The sequence below is a fragment of the Phasianus colchicus genome, chromosome 1, assembly GCF_987193195.1.
Source record: "Phasianus colchicus chromosome 1, bPhaCol1.hap1.1, whole genome shotgun sequence".
Taxonomy (NCBI): domain Eukaryota; kingdom Metazoa; phylum Chordata; class Aves; order Galliformes; family Phasianidae; genus Phasianus; species Phasianus colchicus.
In genome coordinates, this window is record NC_143436.1 from 3,189,677 (window position 1) to 3,216,133 (window position 26,457).

The window sequence follows — 26,457 nt, forward strand, 5'->3', positions numbered from 1 at the left end:
GCCACAGGGGCAGCCTTTTCTTCTACAGACTGAACAAGCCCAGCTCCTTCAGCCTGTCTTCATAGGAATGGTGCTCCAGTCCTCTGATTATCTTAGTGCCTCTCCTGTGGACATTTTCCAAGAGCTCCACATCTTTCCTATGTTGGGGACCCCAGAACTGAGCACAGTACTCCAGTGGGGCCTCACAAGGGCAGAGTAGGGAGGGACAATCACCTCCCTCACCCTGCAGGCCACCCCTCTTCTGACACAGCCCAGGGTACTGCTGGCCTTCCAGGCTGCAAGCACACACTGCTGGCTCATGTCAAGTTTTTCATCAGCCAGAACCCATAAGTCCTCAAGGGGTTCTTCTCTCAGTCTGTGTACACATTCAGGATTACACCATCCCTAATGCAAAACCTTGCATTTTGCTTTGTTGAACCTCATTCATTTCACAAGGGCCCACCGTTCCAGTTTATCAAGGTCCCTATGAATGGTATCCCTTCCTTCTGCTGTGTCAACTGCATCACTCGTCTTGGTGTCATATAAGTCCTGTGATCCCCTGTCACTCTGCTTCCCTAGCAAGCACTGCACCCACATCCCCTGTCTATACCTTCCTTTGCCCCTGCATATCCACATCTCACCTGAGCCATCCCAGCAGCAATGATCTCTGCAACAACAATCCACAAAGGAATCTCCCCTTCCCAAGGCTGCAAAGCATCTAAATGCCTCAGGCTCTAAAGATGGGAGTGTTAGTTTGATTTTGCATGCAGACATCCTTTAACATTCTCTTGTCCCTTCTCCGGTCATTATAAATGCAGTTGGATGATTTGCATGCTTGGTGTTGTACAGGTGCACAGAGAGCTTCAGCAAGGTGGGATTTTCAAAGGAGAGGTTGTAGAAGTGATTGATTCCTGCCTATGTCACTGCCATAGTAACACAGGACAGAGGTCATTCTCCAGGCCTGAGACACAGCATAGCTGTGTCCACATACTTAAATTTTCTTTTGCTCTGAAACAGAGTGACCAAACCCAATCCATATTCTGGGAAGGGTTCTTGGCCAACGCAGACCTCCAAATCTGGGAAGCTGCTAGTTGTGGTCTGAGCTGTGACAGATAGCCTGCCGGCAGCTTAAAAGTATGCATAATTTTGTGCTGGAGTTTGATCCTGTGCCCTGACCTTGTCTGGTTTACTATAATAGATGTAGGTTCATATATCTGTTCCTGTCAGGGCAGCTTCGGGTCACAGTGCTGAATGACAATGGGGTTTGCATTGACCTAAGGACAAATCTGTTCTCAGCCGCTGGGCTCTCCCCAGCAGTGAATCCTCATGTGTGCTCTTATGGAAAAGACAAATAGTTATTCTAGTTATTCTAGAATGAAAAAGATTTACAATTTGAATATATATATATATAGAAGTTGATACTAAGGGTGTCCTGTAATGAAGGTACCGGGCAAGGGAAAGCTGAGGTTACAGACATCAGGGATCAGGTCCCAGATTTTGGGTGAGATGGGCAGCACAGGGAAAAAACTCTGGTGGAATTTTGATGTTTTGGAGCCTGGCAACTGTTGTGCATTGGTTTCCTTTTCCTTCCTAATCAGCTCCATGCTAGTGGAAAGGGAACATTAGCAAATGAGCCTAGACATGGTAGGAAGAGATGCTGCTTTGGGCGTTTGTGAATGAGAAAGAGATGGAACGAATGCACAGAAATAAAGGAATGTCATGTCCTTTCTCATCCTAGAATAGGATGAAACCCTCCTCACCTTCTCCTGAGATGTTCAGCCTCTGCTCAGGCTCTGACTTTGTCCATTAAAGGTGAATTATTTGCTATTATCAAAGCATCTCTGGTCATGCCTTTGTGGTTAGCAGTTCATGGACTGGTCCACAACCCTTCAGTTGCTCTCAGAGGAAGGTCAGTCAATGATAGGGTCCCCATCTCTGGAAGGGATGGACTTAAAATAACCTGGTCCTGGCATACACAAGTTGCAGACAGCAGCAGTAAGAATCGTAGAATCGTTAAGGTTAGAAAAGAGGCTAAGATCATCAAGTTCAACCATCAACCCATCACCAGGATGCCCACTAAACCATTAAAAAGGAAACAACATGTAAGGAACCAGTGAAGAGGAATTGTCTTGGGCCAAAAGTAAGGCTGCCTATTTATTTCCACAGAAACAACAACAGATACAAAAAGCACAATAAGACTGTTGGAGTGAAATATCAGCTACAAAAGACTGTTTTTCAACAGCCAGCACCATCGGCTATGCATTTTCACCAGTGATGACCAAGAGCTTTCATGCCATACTCATAAAAATCTGCACTAGCAGAGGTGACCCACTGTCACCACTCCTGAAATGCACCACCCACCACCTCACTGAGCTCACATCCACTCTTTGGTCTCTACAGACATTCAGTAAGTATTGATGAATGTCAGTGGGTGCAGTTTTTTCTAGTACTTGACATAATGGCTGGCAACCCTGCTTGTGGCAGAGGGATTGGAACTTGATGATCCTTGAGGTCCCTTCCAACCCAAGCCATTCTATGATTCTATTGTTCTATGAATACTGCAAAAGTGTCCACTGTCAGGTCAAACTGAACACCCAACCTTGCTGACTCCAGGTAACGCTTCATTTGTATGCAGGTCTGCTAATCACAAAACAGGACAACTTGAAAGAGAATCAATGCTAAGCAGAGCCTAATAAACCTATGACTTGTGCCTTAATAGTCACACAGACCGCAGAGCAGTCCACCTCATTAATAATGTGGTGACACAGAGAGATGGACAGAAAGTCCCTAAGCATCTCCTCCTGCATCCCATCAGAACTAGAAGGAAAGGGAGGATATATGGTTACCTGGGGGTTTGTTACCTGTTCTCCATCACCAGTTATAAGAGAATACTTGGAGACTTGGGGTGCTTGGTTAATCACAGTCCCCAGAAGGACCTATTTACTTCTCCAGCTGGATGCCATGGAGCAGGCTGGGATGTGATCCCCCATAGCAGTCAAGAGCTGAGCTCTCCCTGGCAGATTTTGGTGTAATCTTGTGCTGTTTTATCTACGTATCATTGCTTTTTTTTTTTTTTTTTTTTTCCTATCGTATACCCAACTGATTTCTTCAATTATCCAATCTTGACTTTGTTGTCCTCTTCAAACCTTAGCCACAGAGGTGGTTATCACCCTATTTGTAAAGTGGGGCATTGTCCCAAATAGAGAGCTGCTCAGCGATGATGCTGAAGGCATCTATTTGAGGCATCTATTTGCATCTTAGGGAACAGAGAGAGACCCCACATCTTGATGCACGTACATCCTCAATTGTATTAATCCAGCTGTTGCCATTGATAAAAAATGCTGCTAGCATTTGGATTCAAACGTATGTCTGAGTGTGATAGATGTGTTGATATTTTCTTTCTTTCTGCAGTTCAAATGCTTTGCAATTGATTTGTGTCTTTGTTTGTATATTGTATGAGAAGCTCAGGCTGGAGTCAGCGCTGCCTGTCGTCCATCAAACTCCCCAAGTGCTTTGTCTTCATTTTGACTCAGCTGCTCCTTTGTGGGCTTGTGGCCGGGCTTCTGCCAGACAGTGGTTGGTCTAAATCTGCTGCTGGGAACACTTCAGGCTCACAAAAATACGATGTTTAAACAAACCCTTTGCTTACCTGGAGATGTGGGACTACTTGTCTCCTTTGCAGGCTGGTGGGTGACCTCCATTGGGTGTGTGAATGGTGCAATGCATCTGCATTTTGATCAGTTCTTTGTAGCCTGAATACAAAGAAATTCACCTCTTCCCTCTTTGGTTCTGCTGTGCACAGCAGCTTGTGATCCCAGGTTGTCCCCATCCCCACTAAACATACAGTGAACATTGGTGCTCATCCTAAAGATACCTCTAATAACTGGCCTAGAAGGACAAGTTACTGGGGTGGCAATTTCATAGAATCCAAGAATCATTTGAGTCGGAAGGCACCCTTAATGGCTATCTAGCCCAACTCCCTTGCAATGAACAAGGACACCAACAGCTCCATCAGGTGCTCAGAGCCCCATCCAACCTGACCTTGAATGTCTCCAAGGATGGGGCATCTACCACATCTCTGGGTAACTTGTTTCAATACCTCATCAAATTTGTTTGGGCAAACAACCATCATCCTTACCCTCTTGGCTGATACCTGGTCTTTGAAGAAGGTGTTGGTTTTCTCCTATGAGCTAGGTTTTAATTTTTTTCTCTTTTCAAGAAACCCACACAGGGGGAACCTGGAGCACTTTGTGCTCACTGAATGCCATTTTTCTCATTGTTCCAATAACTTTCTGGGTTATGTGGGTATGTCCACCTAAAAAAAAGAAATACTCCAGTATTCCAAAAAGAAAGTTAATGTCAAATGCTCCTTCTTTGGCAGAAGGTGCATGGTGTCCATCACATGGGTCACAACTTCTGCACACTTTGTGCCCATCTTAGGAAATCAGTACCCAACACTGCCCTTGTGTAGGCTCAGGACATGGTCACCTTCTGCATCCATTGTACATAAAATAAGATTCATATCCAGCCCTGACATGTTTCTGAACAGCTCCTACCAACTTCTGCATCAACAATACAGGAAGAGATGCCCAATAGAGAATGCCTTACGACAATACAGTACTGAAAGTACACACAGCTGCTCCCAGCTCAGTGGCAAGCAAGATCCATAACACCACCTCAGGCCAATGATGGTGTATTGAAAAACTGAACTGAGAAACAAATCTGACTGCAGCCATACTGGAGTATGTGTGCACATGTTTGGACCACCATCCAGCACCAATCCTCATCAAACACAGTGCTATTCAAATACCATCACTTGTCTGTGTACAAAAACCAGCAGACCTCTCGCTGGTGTTATCATTCTGGATCCAACTGAGAGCAATTTGCACGGGGGCCCTAATTGCTCCCTGTGTTGGGAGCTGTTGCAGAAGAGGCAGGAGCTCAGTTTTTTCCTTCCCCTGTGGTGATGCGCTGAGGCTGTGTGTGATCTCTGCTAACATCAGTGTTGCTCTGGAGATGGAAAACACTTTCTGTAAATGGTTGTAAGATGAAAAGGATCTCCAGTGAGAAATACCCCCCAGGTATAAACTTTCCCCTATTAAGCCATTATGACATCTCTTGGTGTGATTTTGGAAGCACGTGCCAAGAGTTGGTATGGCTTTATGTAGCACTAATCACAGAATGGGTTAGGTTGGACAAGAACTTAAAGCCCATCCAATTCCAACCCCATGCCATAGGCAGGGTTGCCACCTACCAGATCAGGCTGCCCATCCAACCATGGCTCCATCCAACCTGGCCTTGAGCACCTCCAGGCTTGGGGCATCAGTTTCAAGGAAAAATTATGTGAGGCACCAGTGTGTTGGAGAACTTGCTCAGGTTGCAGATGGCAATGTCCTGGGGCTGTCTGCCTTGATTTGTGCTCTGCTTGTGCCTGGATGGTGTCTGCACGATGAGGAATGTGAGCTGTGGGACGTGTCCATGCTGGCAAGGCCATAAGCAGATGGAGCTAAAGAAAAGGTCGGATCTGTGAGCTGAAGACCACAGATCTCAGAGCTCAGTTAATGGAGGGGTAATCAATCCTCCCATTACAGTGATAATTTTGAGTTGCCTCTTTCCTTCTTACTGCCTAGAAATTACGAGTACCGATTAGGCTTTATTTATTAAGTACCAGTGGTGGAAAAAGCAAAAGCCAAGAAATGGCCCCCACTTGGAGGATTCATAGAATCAGAATCACAAGGTTGGAAAGGATCTACAAAAGAAACTCACAGACAGAGCATTTGTGGGTCTGCCCCGACGTTGGTGGGTTCTGATCCGCTGCCTTTGGGGATGGGTGAGGGGTTGAAGGTGCAGGGTCTCAGCTCTGCTGTAGTTAGTGCACATCGCCTCCATTCAGGGTGTGTTTTGTGCTTGTGCTTTTCTTGAAATTCTGCTTTGTGGGTTTTTTTTTTTTTTTTTTTTTTTTTTTTTAATGTTTGTTTGTTTTAAGGTGAATTAATTTGATGGTTGAGGGGTTTTCCAGATTAAAATCTTTCTTCTTCTTTTTTTTTTTTTTTTTTTTAATTTCAAGGGATAGGTTTGAAGCTTTAGAAGGGTTTGGTCTTATGTAACGGCATTTCATTTATTTTTTTACAGCAAGAGGATAAGCTTTTTAAGACCTTGCCCCCTCAAAAGATGCATCTTCCAGCATCTTTGCTTGCTTTATAATGTCTGTCCCCAGGCAGTGCTGGCTCTTTCACCCAGCAATGGGATGTAGCATTCGGTGTTTGCTGAGAGCAGAGCGTTTGGTGCTGCTCTTCTGACAGACAGGCACGGGTACAGGACCCTATCTTGCACAAACCCATGTCCACCTTTGCACTGATCAGCACCATGTAGCTTAGCAACCATCAAATCCTCCTCAAATCCTCCTTTGCAAACGTTTACACACTGCAGAGGAGATGGGGACAGCTCAGCCTCCTGACTATGGTGAAGATTCAGTGTGTGCGTGGGCAGAGATGCCCTGACTCTGGACACTAACCTGGAAAGTATGGGTTTTGCTGGCACTATTAGAGCCAGCAGAGCAAATTCTAGCCTGTTCAAAGAATACAGCCAAATACCCCAGACAAACAGCCTGGGAAAGCTGGCAGGCACAGGGAAGTGTGTGCAGGTAGATGCTTGACTTGCAGTACATGCAGGGAAACCCCAGATTCAGCTTCCTGGGATACAATTGAGGGATTTTCCAGCAGAAGGAGAACCTTCCCCCCAAGCCCTAGGGGAAAACAAGGTCTGACCTATTTTTATCTCAGGAACTGACTACAGATGAATACTTGATTCCCCAGAGAAAAGCACATTTTCCAGGCCAAATGTGACATGTCGAATGGGGGAGGATGTGGTTTTCTACCCTGAAGTATAAAACTTGTCTATCTCTGACTGCATGAAGCTGACTTGGTGGTTGCAAAAATGTAAATATATTTATCTTGAAATTCAGATTAAGCAGACAAGGACTGGCTTGGCCTCAGTTCAGATTGTCCTATACTCCCTAATGTGACAAATATCTGGGTTGGTGAGCTCAGTGCATGTTGCCTGCAGTGAGCTAATGGTCACAAATGAACATAAAATTAGATTGGATAATTTTGCTAGGTGAGACGGTGCCGAATAAGGAAGTAGAAAGAGAGCAACAGCTAAAAGCACATAACTGATCTGAAGTAATCATTGCAATGAGTAAAAGTTGGGGTAATCATAGAATCATTACGGTTGGAAAAGCCCACTGAGATCATCAAGTCCAAGCGACAACTCATCAACACTCGTGTTGGAGCCTCATTTAACCATAGGCACCAGTTGGAAATCGTCCTTGCAACACATGCAGTGCAGCACAGTTGGTTTTTTCTTAGTCTTTCCAAGCACTGTCAGCTTCTGCAGCTCTGTGGCTGAAGTGTTTGGTGCTCAGCTCTGTAAAGTACCTTGGTTTTGGTGAATCTCCATCGAGCTCTTGGTGAGGACTTGATTGTGTCCACCCTCATCAGTTGGTGCTGGATCTTGCTAAGGAACTGAAGGATCACAGCACATCTCTTATTCTTTGAGCAAATTCATCCTCTTGCTGGTAAGAAGGAGATCTGATCATGATAAGCACTGACTGTACATATTTCTTTTAGCCAGTGTTCCTCCTCCAGGCTTCCATTTCAGGAAATGGAAGGTGCCTTTTTCCCCGTGTGGGCTGCAAACAAGGAGGTGCTGCTCAATGATGGATAGACGAACGTTACTAAAGCAGTACTTCCCATCATCATGTCAATACACTGCATTATAAACTTCACAGAGACAACCATGATGGTGGCTGTGAGCATCTCCTGCAGGTCTGCTTGCAGTCAGAGGGATTGCTTTTGTCTTGCAAAAGGCTAACTGGCTTTGCAAGGACCCGACATGGTGCCAGTCTGGAGGTCCACATGCTGGTGGCCTTCTGGCACTACTAGAGTGTCCCCTAGAAGATTTCGATCCACACTACCCTTTGTTTCCATTGCATTGAAGGTATCTGCTCAGCCTTCAGCCTTGGGTCATCATGCCCAAGGACTTTCAGTTAAATCTTTCCCTGAATTCCTTTCCCTAGTTAGCTCAGCCTCTCCCATCCACTCTGTTGTCTGCTGCAACTGCACACCTACATCCTCAGCAGAAGTGTTTAAGCAACTGACTATATCAGAGCTGTGCTTAGCCATGGGCTTATGTTTTCATGAGCTGTTTTATCCTCACAAGTACTGTACTCTGACCCCTAATGCGCCAAGAGAAAAGGAAGGACATCAAGCTGCTGAGTCTCAGGCCACATTTGGAGTTTTTTTGTATTCCTGGGAAGTAGAAGGGTGAATGAAGGGGAATGCGGATTTTCTTTGTTTTCTACTTTGTCTATTTATTAAAACATTTCCCAGCCTCTTTCTTCTTTAGAAAGGAACAAACAAGTGAGATGTACTAGCATGCATCTCAGGTACTGAAGTGCTCTATGCCAGGAGTTGACCAAGATACTTATTTCTTGCCTGGGTACCCTGGGTACATATCAAAACACAATAACACAAAGGAATAGTAGGAGAGCAAAGATGAAGAAGGAAGGAGGATATGGATTTCTTTCATGCTTTTCGTCTGGGTCTCCCAAGGGTTCTTTGGTCAACCAGAAACTACCCCATGTGGCTTGAATGTCTGCCCTCCTTTAGAAGCCAGTTACCTCAGTCAAGGTAATGTGGCTGTGGGAGTGTTCACTGACAGAGCAGAACCTTGTGCCTTGCAACTACAGCACTCCAGTTGGCCATCCACTTTAATGCATCTCTTGCCACTGTTTGATGGATGCAACATAATCCAGCCTGCTTCAGACCTCTGCAGCTATGCTTTGATACTGGAGCTGGAGCTTGGAATCAAAGGGCACAGCCTAAACATGAGTACAAACACAACTCTTGTATGGCTGCTGCTTTAGTAGGCATCACTTGGGGTGGGTGTAGTTCATGTAGGTTGGCATATACTATTGTACTTTCTGTTGTTCCATAAGACACGGCCAAAGGGCATAGGACAGTTCTATAATCACTTGATTCCATGGTGCATAAGATATTTACTGTTCATTCTTTATCTTATCTGTGCTTTGTTGCATTCAGGTTAACTCTTTGGTGGATCATTAGAAAATCACACAGCAAAGCAAGCAACCTGGGAAAATGTTGGAGCTGTATGAAATGGGGGTATTCTAACTGTGAGCATTTGCTGGCTAAATTCGAGTCAGGATGAAGGTTTGAATGCTCATTTATTGGCAGTGCTTCTTAATGTGCATTGTGGTTTGGCAGATGCAAACACTAGGGTTTGAAATCACAGGGTATATGAAATCTGTGTCATATTTCATTGATATATTTTTTCTCACACACCTCCATTCCCAAATTGTGGCCTGGGATTCCCATGAATGGAGAAGGTTGTGTATTGGGTTGGCAAAATGAATGGGCTAGTCCACTACCATTTTCGTTTAATTATTAACTAAGAAAACTAGATCTGAGTATCTTGGTGCATGCAGCAAACATTTGCAAGTTCTTTTTCATTAGACCAAAACCCAAGCCTTTAGTTATTTTTATTTCATTATTTATTAATAAAATAAATATCAGACTGTGACCACGATGATGAGTTGAAAGGCAGAGAGTGGGAAGATGGGACCAGAAATAACTAATTGCCCTCCAGTTAAAGTATTCAGTGGGAATGTGCCCAGCCATGGATAATTGGCTTTTCTAGGTTTAATACAGCTTAGGATGTTGTACACAAAGATATGAAAGTTCCTGCTGAAAGTTCCATGAAAGCCTTCCCTTGAAAACCTTCCCTTGTAAACTGTTTTGAAATTGTGGCATTTTGCAATAAACAGTCATGTCACTGAAAAGGTCCTATTGGAATATTTGCAGTGAAGTCCCCAGAGCCTGTGTATTAATCCAGGTAGCATGTTCATTTTTATCAGGTTTATTCTTCCCTAGAGGCTGTGCCAAAGAGCTCCCAATTTACACAGGTCATTAGTGATTTATATGATAATTGGATCTAAGTTGATTTTAACTATTTGCTTTAAATCTCTGGGGATTTGTATTCTTAGACATTTTAATGCCATTGGAAATTTCACTGATTAAGCAAAGCCAAGTGTATGTACTTAATTAGTCCTGAAACCAATTAATTCTTTGTTGGTCAAATTATTCTTGTATCTGGGCCTTGAAATGCATTCTAATAATTTGGGCATTGACCTTTTGAGGACTGAAGAGTAGGGACAGACCATTGCCTGTATCCATCCTGGGGGATAACACCCCTTCCCAGGATGGGATTATGATCAGCTCTCTTCCCCTGATCTTTCTGACACCAAATGGTCTGAAATACAGTTGTGAATGATTATCTCAAAGGAAAAGTAATTATGGACCTGATGATGAAGCAGCTGGCAAAGCCCTGGTCCTCTCAACGCAACCCATTGAAAAGCACCTAAGTGTCCTCCTGCTCTAATGTCAATACCCCAAAGGATCCTTCTTGTTCTGGGATGCATAGATTACCTGTGGTTGTCTGACCAAGTCTTGGATACAACAGATGTGACACCTTTTTCATGTGTAATTCACGTTAGTGCCTATCAGGCTCATACTACAGAGTTGGGATGCATCCTTCCCATCCCTGCAGAACCACCTCAGGTGGTGATAACATTCAGTGTCCCACCTTTCTGCTGAAGGTCCTTTAAAGGTAGGACCCAAAAGGATGCTGGCGGGATGAGCATCACACATGCACTAACACACTGTTGGATAACTAATGCATTCCATTTTTGCTCACAACTAGATTTTGAGTGAACAGCTGAACTATCAGGGAAAGGAGTCAGAGGGGTTTGTGATTTGTATGAACAGGAGGTTGTACCTGTTGGGTTTGGCAGTCTGAATCACAAGCGCTGCCAAAATTATGTTGATTTTTTTATATATATATTTTGTTGGTTGGAGAGGTTTTATTCCTTCCTAGATTTCAATTTAAAATGGCTTTCCCAACTGTATTTTTGGCATTTTTTAGTTTGTTCATGGTTTATGATACTAATGGACACGGTTTAATGGACACAGTGGCAATGGATTGACTGATGTGTTTCCATCCAGCCTTATGCCAGCGTGTGTTATCTGCATGAGTTTCCCATCCCACCATTATGCCATTTTTTTGCTTTAGATTGATTGAATTCCCACCCCCTTGTTAATGGATTATTTTACTTTTTCCAGGTGACACAATTAATAGTACTGTAAACAATGACTGTAACAATAAAGCAATACCTAGGTCTTCTGTAAGAGATGGCTTCTGCATGGACTTCAAATAGGGGAGGACTGCAGGTCTGTAGGACAGCTGATACCTACAGAAGACAAAAGTTTGAAAGAATGTGGGAGTTGGCACCACTTCAGAAACGGACTAAATCTGCTTCTTAATCCATAGATGAGAGGAGAGGAAATGGGGCAGGGAAGGAAGGGGACCAGCTGGAGGGTGGGAGGTGGACAGGAGATGGGCAGAGATGGTGGCAGGAGTGCGTGTTGGCCAGAGCAATAAATAGAGGGACAGCAATAGGACTGATGTACCCCAAGATGAGAATTTTAGGCTCAGTACAGCAATACAAGCTCCAGATTGCATCATCCACCCTTTGATCCTCCTACTACTCCAAGCACTGCCAGTGGATATTCATCACAGCAGGGTATGACCCAGGGCAACCCAGGAATAGACAGAGTAACTCATTTTGCAGAGGGTTGGGAAGGAAGTCTGCAATGGAGCCAAGAATAGAACCCCACTCCCTCAGCTCCCAGTCGTGTGCCTCCTCTCCTCCCCTATTCTTCCTTCTGGCGAGCAGCAAGACAAATAGCTGGACACATCAAATCCACTGAGATCAGGAGCTGAGTCAAAGGTCAGGGCTTGGGCACAAAGATGCTTCTGTTTACAAGCCACTAATCTGGGCCACTGCTGAGCATCAAAGTTGGGTTCGCCATACAGATGAGGCCCGGAGCAGGAGGTCACAGCAGCATGATGATTAGCTGCTTTGGGGAAAAGAAACTCAGAGACAGAGGAGCATGCAGGGAAGAAAGAGTGGAGATGGGCAAAGTTACATAGCTATTGTTGGGGGAGTGTGTCTCTCTGGCTCACCTGCTCAAGTCTCCCTTCCAGTGCTGACTTTTGCACACTTGAGCACTGCAAGCATAGAATCATCATAGAATCATTAAGATTGGAAAAGCCAATGAGATCTTGCTCTCCATCATCCAGAGAAGGCACACACCTCCACAACCTGAGCATTCATCTGTGGAGATGTCTACAGTGTGATTCCCACAGTTTGGGAGGCCTTCACACTGCTTGTTCACCATTTTGGCAAGTTACCTCCACAGAGGGCTTTGAGGGAGTCCCTAGAAGACAGATTTATGGGTCAGTGACAAGGGATAGTCTACAGCAGTGCAGCTTTTTGATCCCCTCTGCACCATTTGGAGCCCTTTAGTCACCATACAGAGAATAGAATCACAGAATGACAGCATGTTTGGAGTGTACATCCCTTCCCCAGCTGGGCCACCCATAGCAGGTTGCCCAGGACCACGTCCAGGTGGCTTTGGAAGATCTTCATGGAGGAAAGTCCACAAGCTGTATGAGCAATGCTCCAGAATTTCAAATCTTGACCAGATTTTAGCATTTGTTGTTTGGAGAGGCTTAGCTAGCTAGCTTTTAATCACAGAAGACCCTTTAAAGACACGTGTATAAATCATAGAATCATTTAGAGTTGGAAGGGACATTTAAAGGCTATCTAGCCCTATTCCTCTGCAGTGAATAGAGTCATCTAACACTTTTTATTCCGCCCCTGATAACTGTCCCTCCTGTACAGGTTAGGAGAATGGGGAGCCTGCCCAGAGCCAGAAACCTTTGTTCCTGCAGCCCCAGCTCCTTCCTTGACCTACTCCCATGTCCATCTGAACCCTTTGTCATCTCATCCTGTACAGAGCTTTGAACTCCACATTACAGGACAGAATTTGGCAGGCACTATCTGGTCAGGGGCTTCTGCAACCAAGCAGTGACCATCTCTTAGGACAGCTCTTCATGAGCTTGACACCAGCATTTGAGCTTGTTGTCAAATATGGCAATGGAAGAGTGCAGATCAGTTCACCAAAAAGCCAGCTGCACTGTCACAACAGCTACAGGTGAAAGCACGTGTTAGATTTACTCTTGCAGACTGTGCTGGTTGTCAGTCAGTGTGTAAGGAGCCAAATTACAAAATGCAGCAGGAGAATACATTATCCAGCATGCAGCCTCTTGTCCTCCATCCAGCTGGAGTGTGCTCAGCTTTAATTCACTCCCGGCTGCATCGGGCTGCATCACCTGCTCCTGCATGTTGCTTGCCATTGGAAGCCCACATCTAGGATGTCTGAGAGCTGTTATTATGCATAGGAAACTATAAGATGAAATCTATAGCTGCAGCTTCAGTGAATGATAATTCAAAAGGGCTACCTGGTGGAGCTGGGAGCTAATGCTGTTAAAACACGGCTCTTCCTGCAAAAAGCAAGTCTTTAATGACTCTCAAATGTAGCTTATACAACAACCACACCACTTTCCTCCTGTCCGAAGATCCGGACTTTGCTAAATTGATTAACTGCTTAGGGAACTCTCCCATCATGGTGGCCAAGCTCTGACCCTATAATGGACCAATTAAAAGGTCATCATTACTTAACGTTGCAGCTTCCTTACGTGAGAGCTTTCACACTCCCATCTGGTATTGAAGGCATATACCAGCATTTTAATGTGTTAATAATGCAGCAATAAATCAATCTTTCTGATTCCTCTCTGCTTTCTGGAAGGCACTGAAGAGTTAATACGAGAGATGCTTGCAAAGCCAGGAAACAAATACAGCAATAAATGCTTGTTGTCAAGGCTTTATCACTAACAGAACTCCTTGCAGAGAGATACCTGGAGAGATACCCTGTCACCTGGTCGAGCTCTGAAAACCCAGGCTGAATTCACACTGGAGGCTCCTGCACCACCAGGCTGTTGCTAGAAAAGACATTTAGTGTGGTTTCTAAGCAGTATGAAGCAAACATTTCATGCCAGGCTTTCTTTACTACACCCTGGTCCTGACCCATCTCAGAATGAGAAGGATCTTAACTACTTGCATGCAGAATATCCCTCCATACATAGTTAGATCTTGATGTCTACTGGCAGCAGAGCCCAAGGCGTTTTACTGTGTTACAGCTCTTTGTACCAAGCCACCCAGATGGCTGATTTCAGGGACGCCTGTTGTCCTCCAGGCTGCTTAAAGTAACCCTGCTGAGCACAAAAGATCATAGAATCATTGCATCGTTTGATTTGAAATGGAATCTTAAGGGTCATCCAGTCCAGCTCCCCTGCAATGAATAGGGACACCTACAAATCTATCAGGACTCTTCTATCTTCTTTTCTGTTTTTCATTTGGCAAGCAACGGGAGGGTTAATTCCTAGCAGAAACATTGCAATCCTTCTGATGTCCCCTGCCTGTCTGGTCCCTAACCTTGAATGATGCACCCTTTGGTCCCAAGGGGCCTCCTCTGATTGATTGATCCCTATCTAAGTTGGTGGACGAGGGAGGATATTTACTACGCAGCAGAGAGCCCTTCAGAAAGATGTTTTATTAAGGCTGCTCACAAAACAGGAAATGCAATAAAGCACCGAGAGACAAACGAAGAGAAGTAAATATACCATCCTGCCTATTGGGCCTGCCTAACAGCTATAATATACCGGCCGATGCGCTCACATAGGTCACTCTTTGGCCATCACCTGAAGAAAGGAATAGCTTCTGTTTTCCAGCTGATGTATTGACCCAATAAAAGGCATTATTACATTGCCCATCACCGCTGACTACAGGAGAGTGTTTTGAGGAGAGTGATGACTCCCTTTGGAGAGTCACAGAGTAGGAATAAGCATGTGCGCATGTGAGCATGTCAGCAAGAGAGAGATATTCCCTTGTCAGGGGGAGCAGGGCTGGCTTGCTTTGGCTGCAGTGTAACTGGAGCAGCTCCTCTTTCCTGGGGCTGAGCTTGAAGTGGTTGGGGAAAGGGAAGCAAGGCCTTTTGCCTTTGTAACTGAGGTGCAATTTAATATGAGTGGAGCAAGTTTAGATCACAAGAATGGATGCCCAGAGAGCTTGTTTCAGTGAGGTAGTGCTGAGCCTCCCTGCAAATTCCCCACACAGTATGTGCTCCTTCCATTGTAACGGGGAGGTAGGGGATTTAAGAGCTTCTGTTTCTGTTTACTTGATGTGATGACTGTGTATATGAAATGCATGAGCAGCCCAAACTGCCGTACCACTCCTCTCCTTCCCCACCGATACTCTGAGTGTCTCTGCATCTTTCCCTCGCTCCCACAACTCTTGGCACAGAGAACTGATGTCCTTGTAGGCTGGAAAGTGACTTCACCTCTTGGCCAGCATGTAAAGTGATGGATAAGCCCTTTTCTCAAGGAAATGTTGGATTTTTTTTGATTTTGGAGTCTTTTGGATAAGCCATTCTATGATTCCTTGATTCTGTGATTCTATGACAAGATGGACTGATCATGTTGTCCCAACAGCAGGTGCTCTCTTGTGTGTTTTCTGCAATGATGGTGCCATCAGTAGGGACCCAAGCATCCTGAATGTCTTCCTGCTGTAAAGCCTTGCTCCCAACATCTGTTACCAGAGATTATGCATCACGAGGTACTGGCTCATGCAAAAGCATAGATGTAGTCCCGCTCTTGATAGTGGTATCCTCCCCACCTCCCTTTCCACGACACACACTTCAAGGTACGACACACAGGGATTAGTGGCTCTGTTTCCTACTCTTCAGGTATAGGGATTACAATAAGGGACACGTGGGTGGTTAGTCAGTGCTGATAATCTTATTCACTAAAAGTGTTCCTTTTGAAGATTCAAATGGTGCTCCTGAGCTTTGTGATGCAAGGAGGAGTGCAGAGACAGAGGGAGATGCTACGTAATTCAATTCAGAGCTTTTGTGGCCAAATGCATGGAAAATGCCATGGTAATTATAAAGCTCGCTGCACATTTTCAGCACTTTGTGCCTGCGAGGCTTGAAAACAGTCCTCCCCCCCTCTTCTTATTATGTTTTTTTTTTTTATAAGGGTTCATATTAAATATATACTTTATATACATGCAGGCACATGCACACTGAAAGGAGCTAATAACAGCTTTAAATTCCAAGTGGATTTTCTCTTCTCGTAAATCATGGACTAAATTCGCTCTAACAGCCTGAAGCAACATCCATCTCCCCAGCCCACCGCCTCGCTGGCTGGAGGGAGCAGTGTGGGGGGCGTGCAGCTCCCACTGATCAGCCAGGACTCCACAGCCAGCCCCACACCCCAAAAATATTTGCAGCAGAGGTCACAGATGGTTCAGCAGCAGCCTGGGGTAATTCCAGTCAAGATGCTGTCTGCAACCCATAGGTGAAATAGAGAAGAAAAAGAGAGAAACTGGCAGGATAGGAGCACTGTGGCCAGCAGGGACAGGGAGGTGATTGTCCCCCTCTAGTCTGCCCTCGTGAGGCCCCTGGAGTACTGCGTCCAGATCTGGAGCCCCCAGTACAAGAAAGACAGAGCTGTTGGAGAGGGTCCAGAGGAGGGCAATGAAGATGATCAGGGGGCTGGAGCACCTCCCTACAAAGACAGACTGAAGGAGCTGGGCTTGTTCAGCCTGGAGAAGAGAAGGCTGCTGGGTGAGCTCATTGCAGCCTCCCAGTACCTAAAGGGAGCCTACAAACAGAAGGGGAGCCAACACTTTGAAAGGGTAGATAATAGCAGGAAAAGGGAAAACGGTTTTAAGTTGAAGGAGGGAAGATTTAGGTTGGATGTCAGGGGGAAGTTCTTTATCAAGAGAGTGATGAGGTGCTGGAACAGGCTGCTCAGAGAGGTTGTGGATGCCCCGTCCATCCCTGGAGGTGAACAAGGCCAGGTTGGATGGGGCCCTGAGCAGCCTGGTCTAATAGTAAATGTGGAGGTTGGTGGCCCTGCATGCAGTGGGGGGAGTAGGAGCTTCATGATCCTTGAGGTTTCTTCCAACCCAAGTCATTCTATGATTCTATGATTTTATGAATCTATGATTCCATGATTCTATGATTCTGTGATTCTGTGATTCTGTGATTAATGTTTGCATTCTGGATGAAAGCTCCTGGTGGTCTTTAGCCACCTCTAACAAGTCCCCATGTTGCTGTGTATAAAAGCAATTACCAAATGTGTTACAAATGTACTCAAGGCCACATAATGTCCAAACACATGAAGGCATGTTGAGTTCTCTTCTCCCCCTTGTTTTCCATTTTCACCCGTTCTCGCCACAGCCTTTCTCCACATCTGTCCATCCTTTCAAGTGCACTGGGAAGGGGCAGAGAAGGAACCACACAGTGCTGGACCTGGGCATGGTCTCATGTTGCACAACAAAGATTTTAGATTGGGTATCGTGAAGGATTTCTTCATGGAGAGGGTGGTCAAGCATTGGAATGTCCTGCCCAGGGAAGTGATGGAGTCCTCATCCCTCGAGGTATTTAAGAAACGTATAGATGTGCCACAGAGAGAGACATGGTTTACTGTTGGGATTCAGTTGGTCAGGACTTTACGATTGGGAAGGTCTCCTCCAACCTGAATTAATCTACGATTCTCTGGTGGGACCAGAGCTGGAGCATTGGACAAACCAGAGAACTACCATCCTATTCATCCCATGCAAAGGTCCTACAGTGAAACAGGCTCTAGCTTGCAGGAGCCAAGCTTGATGTCACCAGCCTCCATCTAGCTCCTCACTGGCTGGGGATTCTCCAGCATTTTCCTCTTAGGATGCAGTACACAACTGAACTTATTGAGCATTGCTGCACTGGGATTTTGCTTCTCCTTTTCATGCATCTAATTGTAGATGGATGGAAACAGTGGCTGGGACATCATGTTCCCTTCTGAGCTTGTTGCATTATGTAGTTTAAGACCATGGCCACATGACGAGTACTGGGATATCTAAACTAATTTTCTGAGGTCCTTGGAGGCACAGGTTTATGCGTGTTTGCTGGATGAGCTGAGGACTGCAGAACAATGTGTACACCATAATTTCAACACTGTGGGCTCTAGAAAGGAAGTCTCTCTTTGTTCAAGCAGTCATGACTCTCCGCCAGAGCAAAAAGATTTGAGGTCTGTTTCCATGCCCACAGATTCATGAATATTCATGAGGGTAGCTGAGTTCTTCTGGATGGCAATGGGTTATGAACTAGAAAGGAGGGATTCACATCCTATGTCCAGACCCTTGGAACAGTTAGAGGTTGAAGGTTTTCTCTCTGTTTTGTTATTCTCTTTCTAAATTGGTTCAGATAATTTTGTACTTTGCTTACCAGTCTGTTTTCCTGTCCACACACAACATTTTCTGACCCAGACCAGCCAACTAGAGACCACAATCCCAGCAGCAAGAAATGGAAACTTTTGGATACCAAGAAGAAAACTGCTGCTGGGTCAGTCCAAGCCAGCAGAGCCTCCAGGTGTCAGAAATACTTCAACAGAGAGATCCAAGACAGGCCATGCACTCTGCTCAGCTCATCCTCTGCCACTGCTCCCTCCCCCAGCCCAGCTCCCCTGAAGACAGAGAGGTAAGTGTGATATAAAAGGCAGAGCTGTGAACTAGAAATCTTTGAGAACAGGCAGAAATTAATTCAGCAGTTCAAGGGATACAACTGAGAATCAACCAGAACATCCCAGAAATTGCTGCTGGCGACTGCACAGTTGTTCTGAAGAACGAGGAAGATATTGAGCAACTCTGGGCTGCACTGTAAGAAAGGCATTGAATGTCCTGGCGAAAAGGCATAGTGGAAATTGCATGAAAAGGCTGGGAGGATGCACTTGAGTGGAAACATAAGTTATATTTGGGAGGGAGGGTTCATCAAATATCAGCAAAGGGGAAAGTGTGAAACTCTACTTCTGGCCTCCTTTGGCTCATGTAGCCAGAAGAAAAAGCCATGCTCTTGAGAAGACATTGTCTTACTAAAAAGGCTATTGGGCTGGGAGGAACAGCTTTTGGTTTTGCCAGTTTTCTATTGTCATTTTGAGGAAGGACAGTAGAGCTGAGTGCTAGATTTAACATGGAAAACTCATAGATCATTTGTTGATGTTCTGCTCTGCACAGTGTAGAAATTAGTTGAAACCAAGATGAAACACAGAACACTGGAACATCTTAATGGAGAAATGGGATAGCCATGCCTATAATTTCAGCTTGACTTGCCAACATTGGAGTTAATTGGAGGGACATTTATCTGCAGAGAAGGACCTGGGTGTCCTGGTGGACAACAGGTTGACCACAAGCCAATAATGTGATCTTGTGGCCAGTAGTATCCTACGGTACATTTGAAAGAGTGTAATCAGCAGAGTGAGGAAGGTAATCCTTGCTCTCTTCTTTGCCCTGGTGAGACCACATATGGAGTTCTGTGCCCAGTTCTGGGCTCCCCAGTTCAAGAAAGACAAGGAACTACTGGAGAGAGTCCAGTGGAGGGCTAGAAAGATGGCGAGGGCCTGGAGGAGCATCTTCCTTAGGAATAGAGGTTGAGAAACCTGGGGCTGTTCAGTCTAGAGAAGTCTGAGAGGGGATCTCACCAGTGTTCATAAATATCTAAAGGGCAGGAGTGAAATGGATGGGGTCGGGCTCTTTTCAGTGGTGCCCAATGACAGGACAAGGAGCAATGGGCACAAACTGTAATATGGGAAATTCCATCTGAAAGTGAGGATAAAATTCTCTGAGGGTGACAGAGCCTTGGAACAAGCTTCACAGACAAGTGGTGGAGACATTAAAAACACACCTGGACATTTTCTTGGGCAGACTGCTCTAGCAGGAGGGAGGGCTGGACTAGTTGACTCCTGAGGTCCCTTCCAACTCCTATGACTATGATTCTGTGACATCTGCAAGGCCTTGCGGGGTGATGAATGTGCACTGCTGACCACAGATGAAAGAGATTGTGTGGTTTGGGTGCTATGGAAGCTCCTCAAACTTGGCTGTTGAGGTTATCCTGCGAAGGCAGCCTTAATACCTCTGCTTTCAGGCAGCACAGAACCAGTTTGCCATCACGGTGCAGCTGGAGCATGCATCCTTCCCACAGTGCAAGGTCCCAACAGCAGATGGTTATTAAAGATCCCATGCTACTTTCAAAAGGTAACTCCAAGCTTTAATCTTGGCTCACTTTCCTTTTACTGGATTTTTTTTTTCTTAGAGGAAACCCCGCTATCTCCTCTGAAGTATCATTTGAATGTGGCATTTGCTCTTAAACTTTTCCCACATTGTACCACCAAGGAAGCCATTTCAGTAATGACATATTAGTGCCTATAAGTGCTCTAAAGTGTTTTAAAAAACAGCCCTAAGTGCTTGATTTACCTTAAGGCACCCCGTGCATCCCCCCAACAGATCAGAGATTCTTGTCTTTTCCTTCTAGTTGCTCAACAACTAGAATTGTCCTGTACTTTTTTGCCTATAATGCCCAGCATGATTTAAAAGCCTTTTTCTTTTTTTTTTCCATAGTGCCTTGATGATTTATAGACAATGAGATTTTATCAGTAGAGAACCACATTAAGAAAATGCTTGTTAATTATCTGCTGGTTAATATGATAATTTAGCAAAAAAAAAAAAAAAAGAAAGAAAGAAAGAAAGAAAAAAAAGAAAAGTAAAAAAAAAAAAGAACAACACCTATTAAGAGCTTCTAATTAGGTGAAATGCTTCTCATTTTTAACACACAAAGTGTCCAAGTTAATGAGGTTCACCTTCGATTTGTAGCTTGCTCAGAGATTAAAAGCTCCCTCCATTTATAGCTCTTCACATCACTCCATTTGTAAAAGCAGACACAAGCCAAGCTTGAATACCTGACTGCTGCACTATCTCTTCAAAGGTGAGACGACAAAAACCCATCTCCCTTCATGAAAGCCTTTCCAACCCAATGCACCTCTCCCTGCGTCCCCTGCTGTTTCTATTTTCGCAGAGCTGGCGTGACTGCAGTGGAAGTTAGAAGGAACCAGAAGCAAACCAGATGCCCACAGCGTTAGGGACAATTTGAGAACTGCTCTGCCAGCTCTGTGTCACCGAGACCAACCTCTGATCTCACTGACATCAGTGCAAACCTGACTAAGTCCACTAAAACGTGTGGAGTTCATCGCTTCCGGAAAATTCAGACTTTGGCTGAATGGGAAGAACACATTCCTTTCTTTCCCTGTTTAAGATAGATTGCTTTTGAGGGTAAATCTGGTATATGCAACAACTTGGGTAATTTTGTCCTAGGGGCTGTGATGGGATGGAGATTATTTAGAAGGAGGAATTTTGTTTAGAAGAAAGGAAGGATAATGACTTTTTACATGGTCTAATAGTGATAGGATGACGGGGGAATGGCTTTAAACTAGAAGAGGGGAAGTTTAAGTTAGATGTTAGGAAGAAATTCTTTACTCAGAGGGCGGTGAGAACTGGAACGGGCTGCCCAGAAAAGTGGGTGCCCCATCCTTGGAAGAGTTCAAGTCCAGGTTGGTTGGGGCTTCGGACAACCTGATCTGATAGGGGGCAACCAGCCCATGGCAGGGGGGTTGGAATTAGATGATCTTTAAGGTCCCTTCCAATCTAAGCCATTCTATATTTCTGTGATATCATGGTTCTATGATGTTGCTTTCTGGAAAACTGTCCCCTTCATGAAGTTCTGTCTATAAGCATAAATGCAAATTCTACACTTGCAGAATGTTTTCAGATGCAACTTCATCCTTTTCTCCCCTTTCTGGGCATTTTCTCTAGGATAAGGCCTTATGGTTGTGCTGATACTTTTTTCCTGCAGGACAGCAACTTTTTCACAAAGCATGTTTAGAACCTGACCTACAAGTGGGATAGGAGCAGCTCTTCAGGAATCATTTTGCAATTCAGAAGTACATTTTAGCCATCTTGTCCATCTGGAAAATGCTCTTAAGCCCCAGGGAATGCTTTTAAATTCCACCTTTGTTTCTTCCTTCAGCATTTTGGGGCAGACAGCAAAATTCCTGTTGGGGGGGGAGAGAGAAAGAAGTCATGTGAATGCTAGAAGTGCTGCCTTGGACATAGTTGTGAACAAACATTGCAGGAGTTTAGGGAAAATACTCACAATCAGACTCCTCTACCCCAAAATAAGACTCCCTATTTCTGTGATTGTTTTTCCTCCTACCAATCTCTACCACCCACAAGGAATATTCAGGCCAACTTTGTATAAACCAAGCGATAAAAAGAAATTCCTTCATCTTCCCCTTTTACATCCTTCCTTTTCATCCTTCAGCTATTCAACCCGTGCCTCTATCTGAACAGATCAGCCAGTTTAATTTCATAGCGGCCCGTGGATTAAAGATGGTATCAAGCCTCAGAAATGACGGCGATAATCAGATTTGCGAGGGCCCTCGTTTATCTCACTTGGCAAGTTGCAGCTCAGATAAGCTCCACGCTGATGTGAAGAGCTCTTTTTATTTTGGTTTGCGTTGTGTTGGTGTTTTTTTCCTATCCGTCTTGCAAACTCATCCTGAAATCTGAGACACGAGTTGGGTCCTCTCTGTCTTACAACACGTCACTGGTAATAACGGCTCGGCAGCCCAAATGAAGAACTTCTTGACAGCTCTGTAAAAAATACTGTCTTCAAATTATGCCTTTGGGGACCTGTCTCCCACCATGCTGCTGTCAAGAGGCTGGTGAAGGTGTAGCTGCCTGGAAATGAGTCAACAATCCAAGCGGGCCACTGGAAGGAGTAAAACCCAGCGCGTGTTGTATGTGATTACTGCCAAGCTGGTGAAAAGGGAAAGAAAGAAGAACTTCCTTTTGTCGTCGTAGTTAACAAATCTGTCTCTGAGCACAGACAGCAGCTGCAGCACGCAGGAAGAGGGCACTTTACGCCTTGCCCTTTTTTAGGACAGATCACTTTAAACACTTTAGTCACGCTGCTTTAATCATCTTCTGCAAAGGCTGAGTAATCACAGTCGTCTCACGCAACCCTTGTAAGCAAGACCCTCCAGGCTGCACGGGCATGTAAATAAATAATTACGTCCAAAATTCTACATTAAAAGGACATCAGGGCTACAGAAATGAGCTCTCCAAAGTTGGGAAAGGGCAGGATGTTGGTTGCCGTTGCCCACGTGGGTACATGCATTATGATAAAGGCTCTAATTGCACAGTGGTAGAGGACAAGAGGCTATCATGTAGGCTGCATCTCTTGAGATGCTCACTTGGCCTGTTAGATCCCCTTTCTAATATATCTGGCTGGTTACACTCTTGTTATTTATTTCTCTGGCATCACATTATCTTGGATGCACTAATGAATGTAATTCAATATTGGTGTTTTAGACAGAACTTTTTTAGAGAGAGGAGTAAATGTTGTTTGCACTTATCCCATTTGCAATGTAGAGTAGGCTTGATAACAGTTCATAAAGCACATCCATTTTCAAAAATTAGAGCAATAGGTGGAGACATGCATACCTCACAGGTGAAAACAAGGCAAAGTATTGCTCTTGTTACAGTCTGGCATGCTTACAGTCACAAATCTCCTTAGAAGAAACAGCAGAGCCTGTGGGATCCCATAGCTTGTGAGACTTTACACAGGAAGCACAGAATTGTAGACTCATTTGAGTTGAAAGAAATCTTTAAAGGTCATCTTGTCCAACTCTCCTGCAAAGAACAGGAACATCTACAGTTATATCAGGTTTTACAGAGCCCCATCCAGCCTGTCCTCAAATGTCTCCAGGGATGAAGCATCCACCAATACCTGGATTACTTCTCTGCTAAAGCCACAGCTCAACCTTGAGCAATTTCATTTATATTCAGAGCTGGATCTAACTTTGTAATTGATTTCAAGTCGGAGCTGGACCGGGACATCCAAAGGTCTCTACCAAGCTCTGTCATGCTGCAATTATGTACTTTTTTTTTTTTTTTTTTTTTTTTTGACGTTGCATTTTCTCCAAAAACTTGTAAGTTTACCAAATCTGTAGTGTCATAGACTCGTTAAGGGAAGGAAAACTCTCATAAAGGCCTAATTTTCTCAAAAGACTCCTCTTTCACAGTGGAGGTATGAAGGATGTGGTCTGCAGCAGGGCCCACTGGCACCAGGTAGAAGTGATGAGGTGGATGAGGTACCAAAGGGAGGATAGCTGGTGCTGAGGTTCAAACAGAGAAATGTAGAGCTGGTTTAAAATTTTGTTGTGAAACCTTTTCTTGATAGAAAAACATGATGGTGCATGACGGTGCTTTTGGAGATTAGGATAGGGTTTTGAATGACTGGTAACAAAGTTTGAGTGCTCATCTGAGGATGATAAAACCCAAAAGGGGGTTGAGGATGATAAAACCCAGACAGGAGAGGTTTAGGTTAGATATTAGGAGGAAGTTTTTCACACAGAGGGTGGTGACGCACTGGAACAGGTTGCCCAAGGAAGTTGTGGATGCCCCATCCCTGGAGGCATTCAGGGGCCAGGCTGGATGTGGCTCTGGGCAGCCTCGTCTGGTGGTTGGTGACCCTGCACATAGCAGGGGGTTGAAATGAGATGATCTTTGAAGTTTTTTTCAACCCAGGCCATTCTATGATTCTATGATTCTTTGAGATCCAGAGATGCAGGCAGTCCCATATTTTAAGGTGTTTGCCATTCATAAATGAGCCTCCAAATTCAGTTTTTCTCAGTAGTCTGCCTCCTACTATGTGAATGTTTCCTTTTTTTTTTTTTTTTTTAATAAAAACTTGGAACAACTTCAGGAGAGCTTGGTTCTATCTGGCTCAGATCAATAAAACCTGGACTAGAATCATCCCAAAATTAAACCTAATCACAACTTTCTTCCTTTTCCTCCTCTCATCTGTTGAATAACATCTCAGATTCATTTCAAAAGTTATTTTTTTAATTGAAGCTTTAATTATTCTTCTCCTTCAACATACAATTTTTGTTTTGTGGCCAGTCTTCCTCCAGCCCTGACTCCACATAAGTCCCTTAGTCATGCACACAGGGAACATAATTCAAAGCAAAATTTCTGTTGAACATTCCTTGAGATCAACCAGTCTATTGTAGAAGTCTATTGTAGAAATGTTAAATAGTTAAAACTGCAAATAAAATGAATGTCACCTAAGAGATCTAACAAAGAAAGCTCTAAAAAAAGCTAACCTCTTGAAAAAAAAATGGATCACAGAAAGCTCAAATCAAACAGTCGTAATGGATAAGTGTTTTTTTATCTCTGTCTCCCCTCTTAGCATTTACTGTGAGGATCCTACCACAGCTTTATTTCACAAGAGTTTTGAAAATAAATTCATTCACACTAGTAAAACTTCTGGCATAGAGGATCAACAGAGAAAACAATTTGTAATTTATAAGCCTGGAACAAGATTCATGTAGCGTGCAGAAAACTAAGGGATGGGGTTATCTGCTGAATGACAGGGGAAAACCTAGTGCCTAATTCAATAAGCACATTGTGTCCTGCAAGCCAAGTTCTAGAAGGAACACGAAGCCAACCACATAATTAAGATTATGATATATGAATATATAAAAGAGATTGAGTTAAAGCATAAGGGCTGATCAAAAAGTAATGCCTCCTATTATATTATGCTGGCCCACGACATCAGAGACAGATGTTGGGATGGCCATAGAAGTTGAACCTTCCCACCAATATTCTGTTACATTTTGTTGCTGTGAGACAGATGGCAGCAGAGGAGCAGTCTGTCAAAATGGTGCCTGGCATGGAAGTATGTATGATGCAAAGGGATGGAATTGAATTCCTCCACTGCTGAAAAAAATTATATCCATCAGTACTCAGTGGTGCTTGCTGAACGTTTATGGAGACCAAACAGTGAGTTCTGGGTGGTGCATTTCAGCAATGATGCCATCATAGCAGCTGTGTGAAACGGTGGGTTACCTCCACTGGTACAGATTTTTATGAGTACAGCATGCAGGCTTTGGTTCATCACTGGCAAAAATAAATAGCTAATGATAATGACTACCTTGAAAAATAGTGTTCTGTAGCTGAGAATTTGGTCTCTCAAATAGTGTTATGGTGCTCATTGTATCTGTTGTACTTTTCATAGAATTAAAAAGGAGGCATTACTTCCAAGGCAACCAACAAAAGTATTCTGGTACTTCAGGAATTTCCTAGCTTCAATTTTAAAACCTCAGTTTTCTTCTATCTTGGGCTTGTAGGTAGCTTCCTCATTTTTATTTTTTTTTTCCTCTTACTTATTTTTAAGGAGAAACTACATTTTCAAGAATTTTTCCTCCTGTTCTCTGTTGGTTGTCACTAGAATGCGTCTCTCAGATTCATCCCATAGAGCTCTTACCCTGGTGGGATGACAGTGAGCTCCATGTTGATCAGCATGCAAGGATAAATATCTTCTTTATGGCTGCTGACAGCAGAGAAAATGTGAGACAGGATCACAAGGCTATGTCTGTGCTGGAGATCTGATGGTCCAGAGCTTGCAGCACCGACATGTGGTCACCAAGATGTTATTATCATAATCCTTGGTGAGTTTTTGCTCCAAACTCACTAGCAAAATGACGTTTCAGCGTGGT

The 26,457-nt window shown here is 44.2% G+C and overlaps 1 long non-coding RNA gene across 1 annotated transcript in view; it reads left to right on the top strand.

Annotated features, from left to right (window-relative positions):
* LOC149919342 (uncharacterized) overlaps positions 1–26,085 on the top strand; it is a 36,458-nt gene extending 10,373 nt beyond the window's left edge. The window contains exon 3 of the long non-coding RNA XR_016463450.1: positions 18,335–26,085. This is a non-coding gene — a long non-coding RNA (uncharacterized LOC149919342). The remainder of the gene's footprint in view (positions 1–18,334) is intronic.
* The last annotated feature ends 372 nt before the right edge of the window (positions 26,086–26,457 follow it).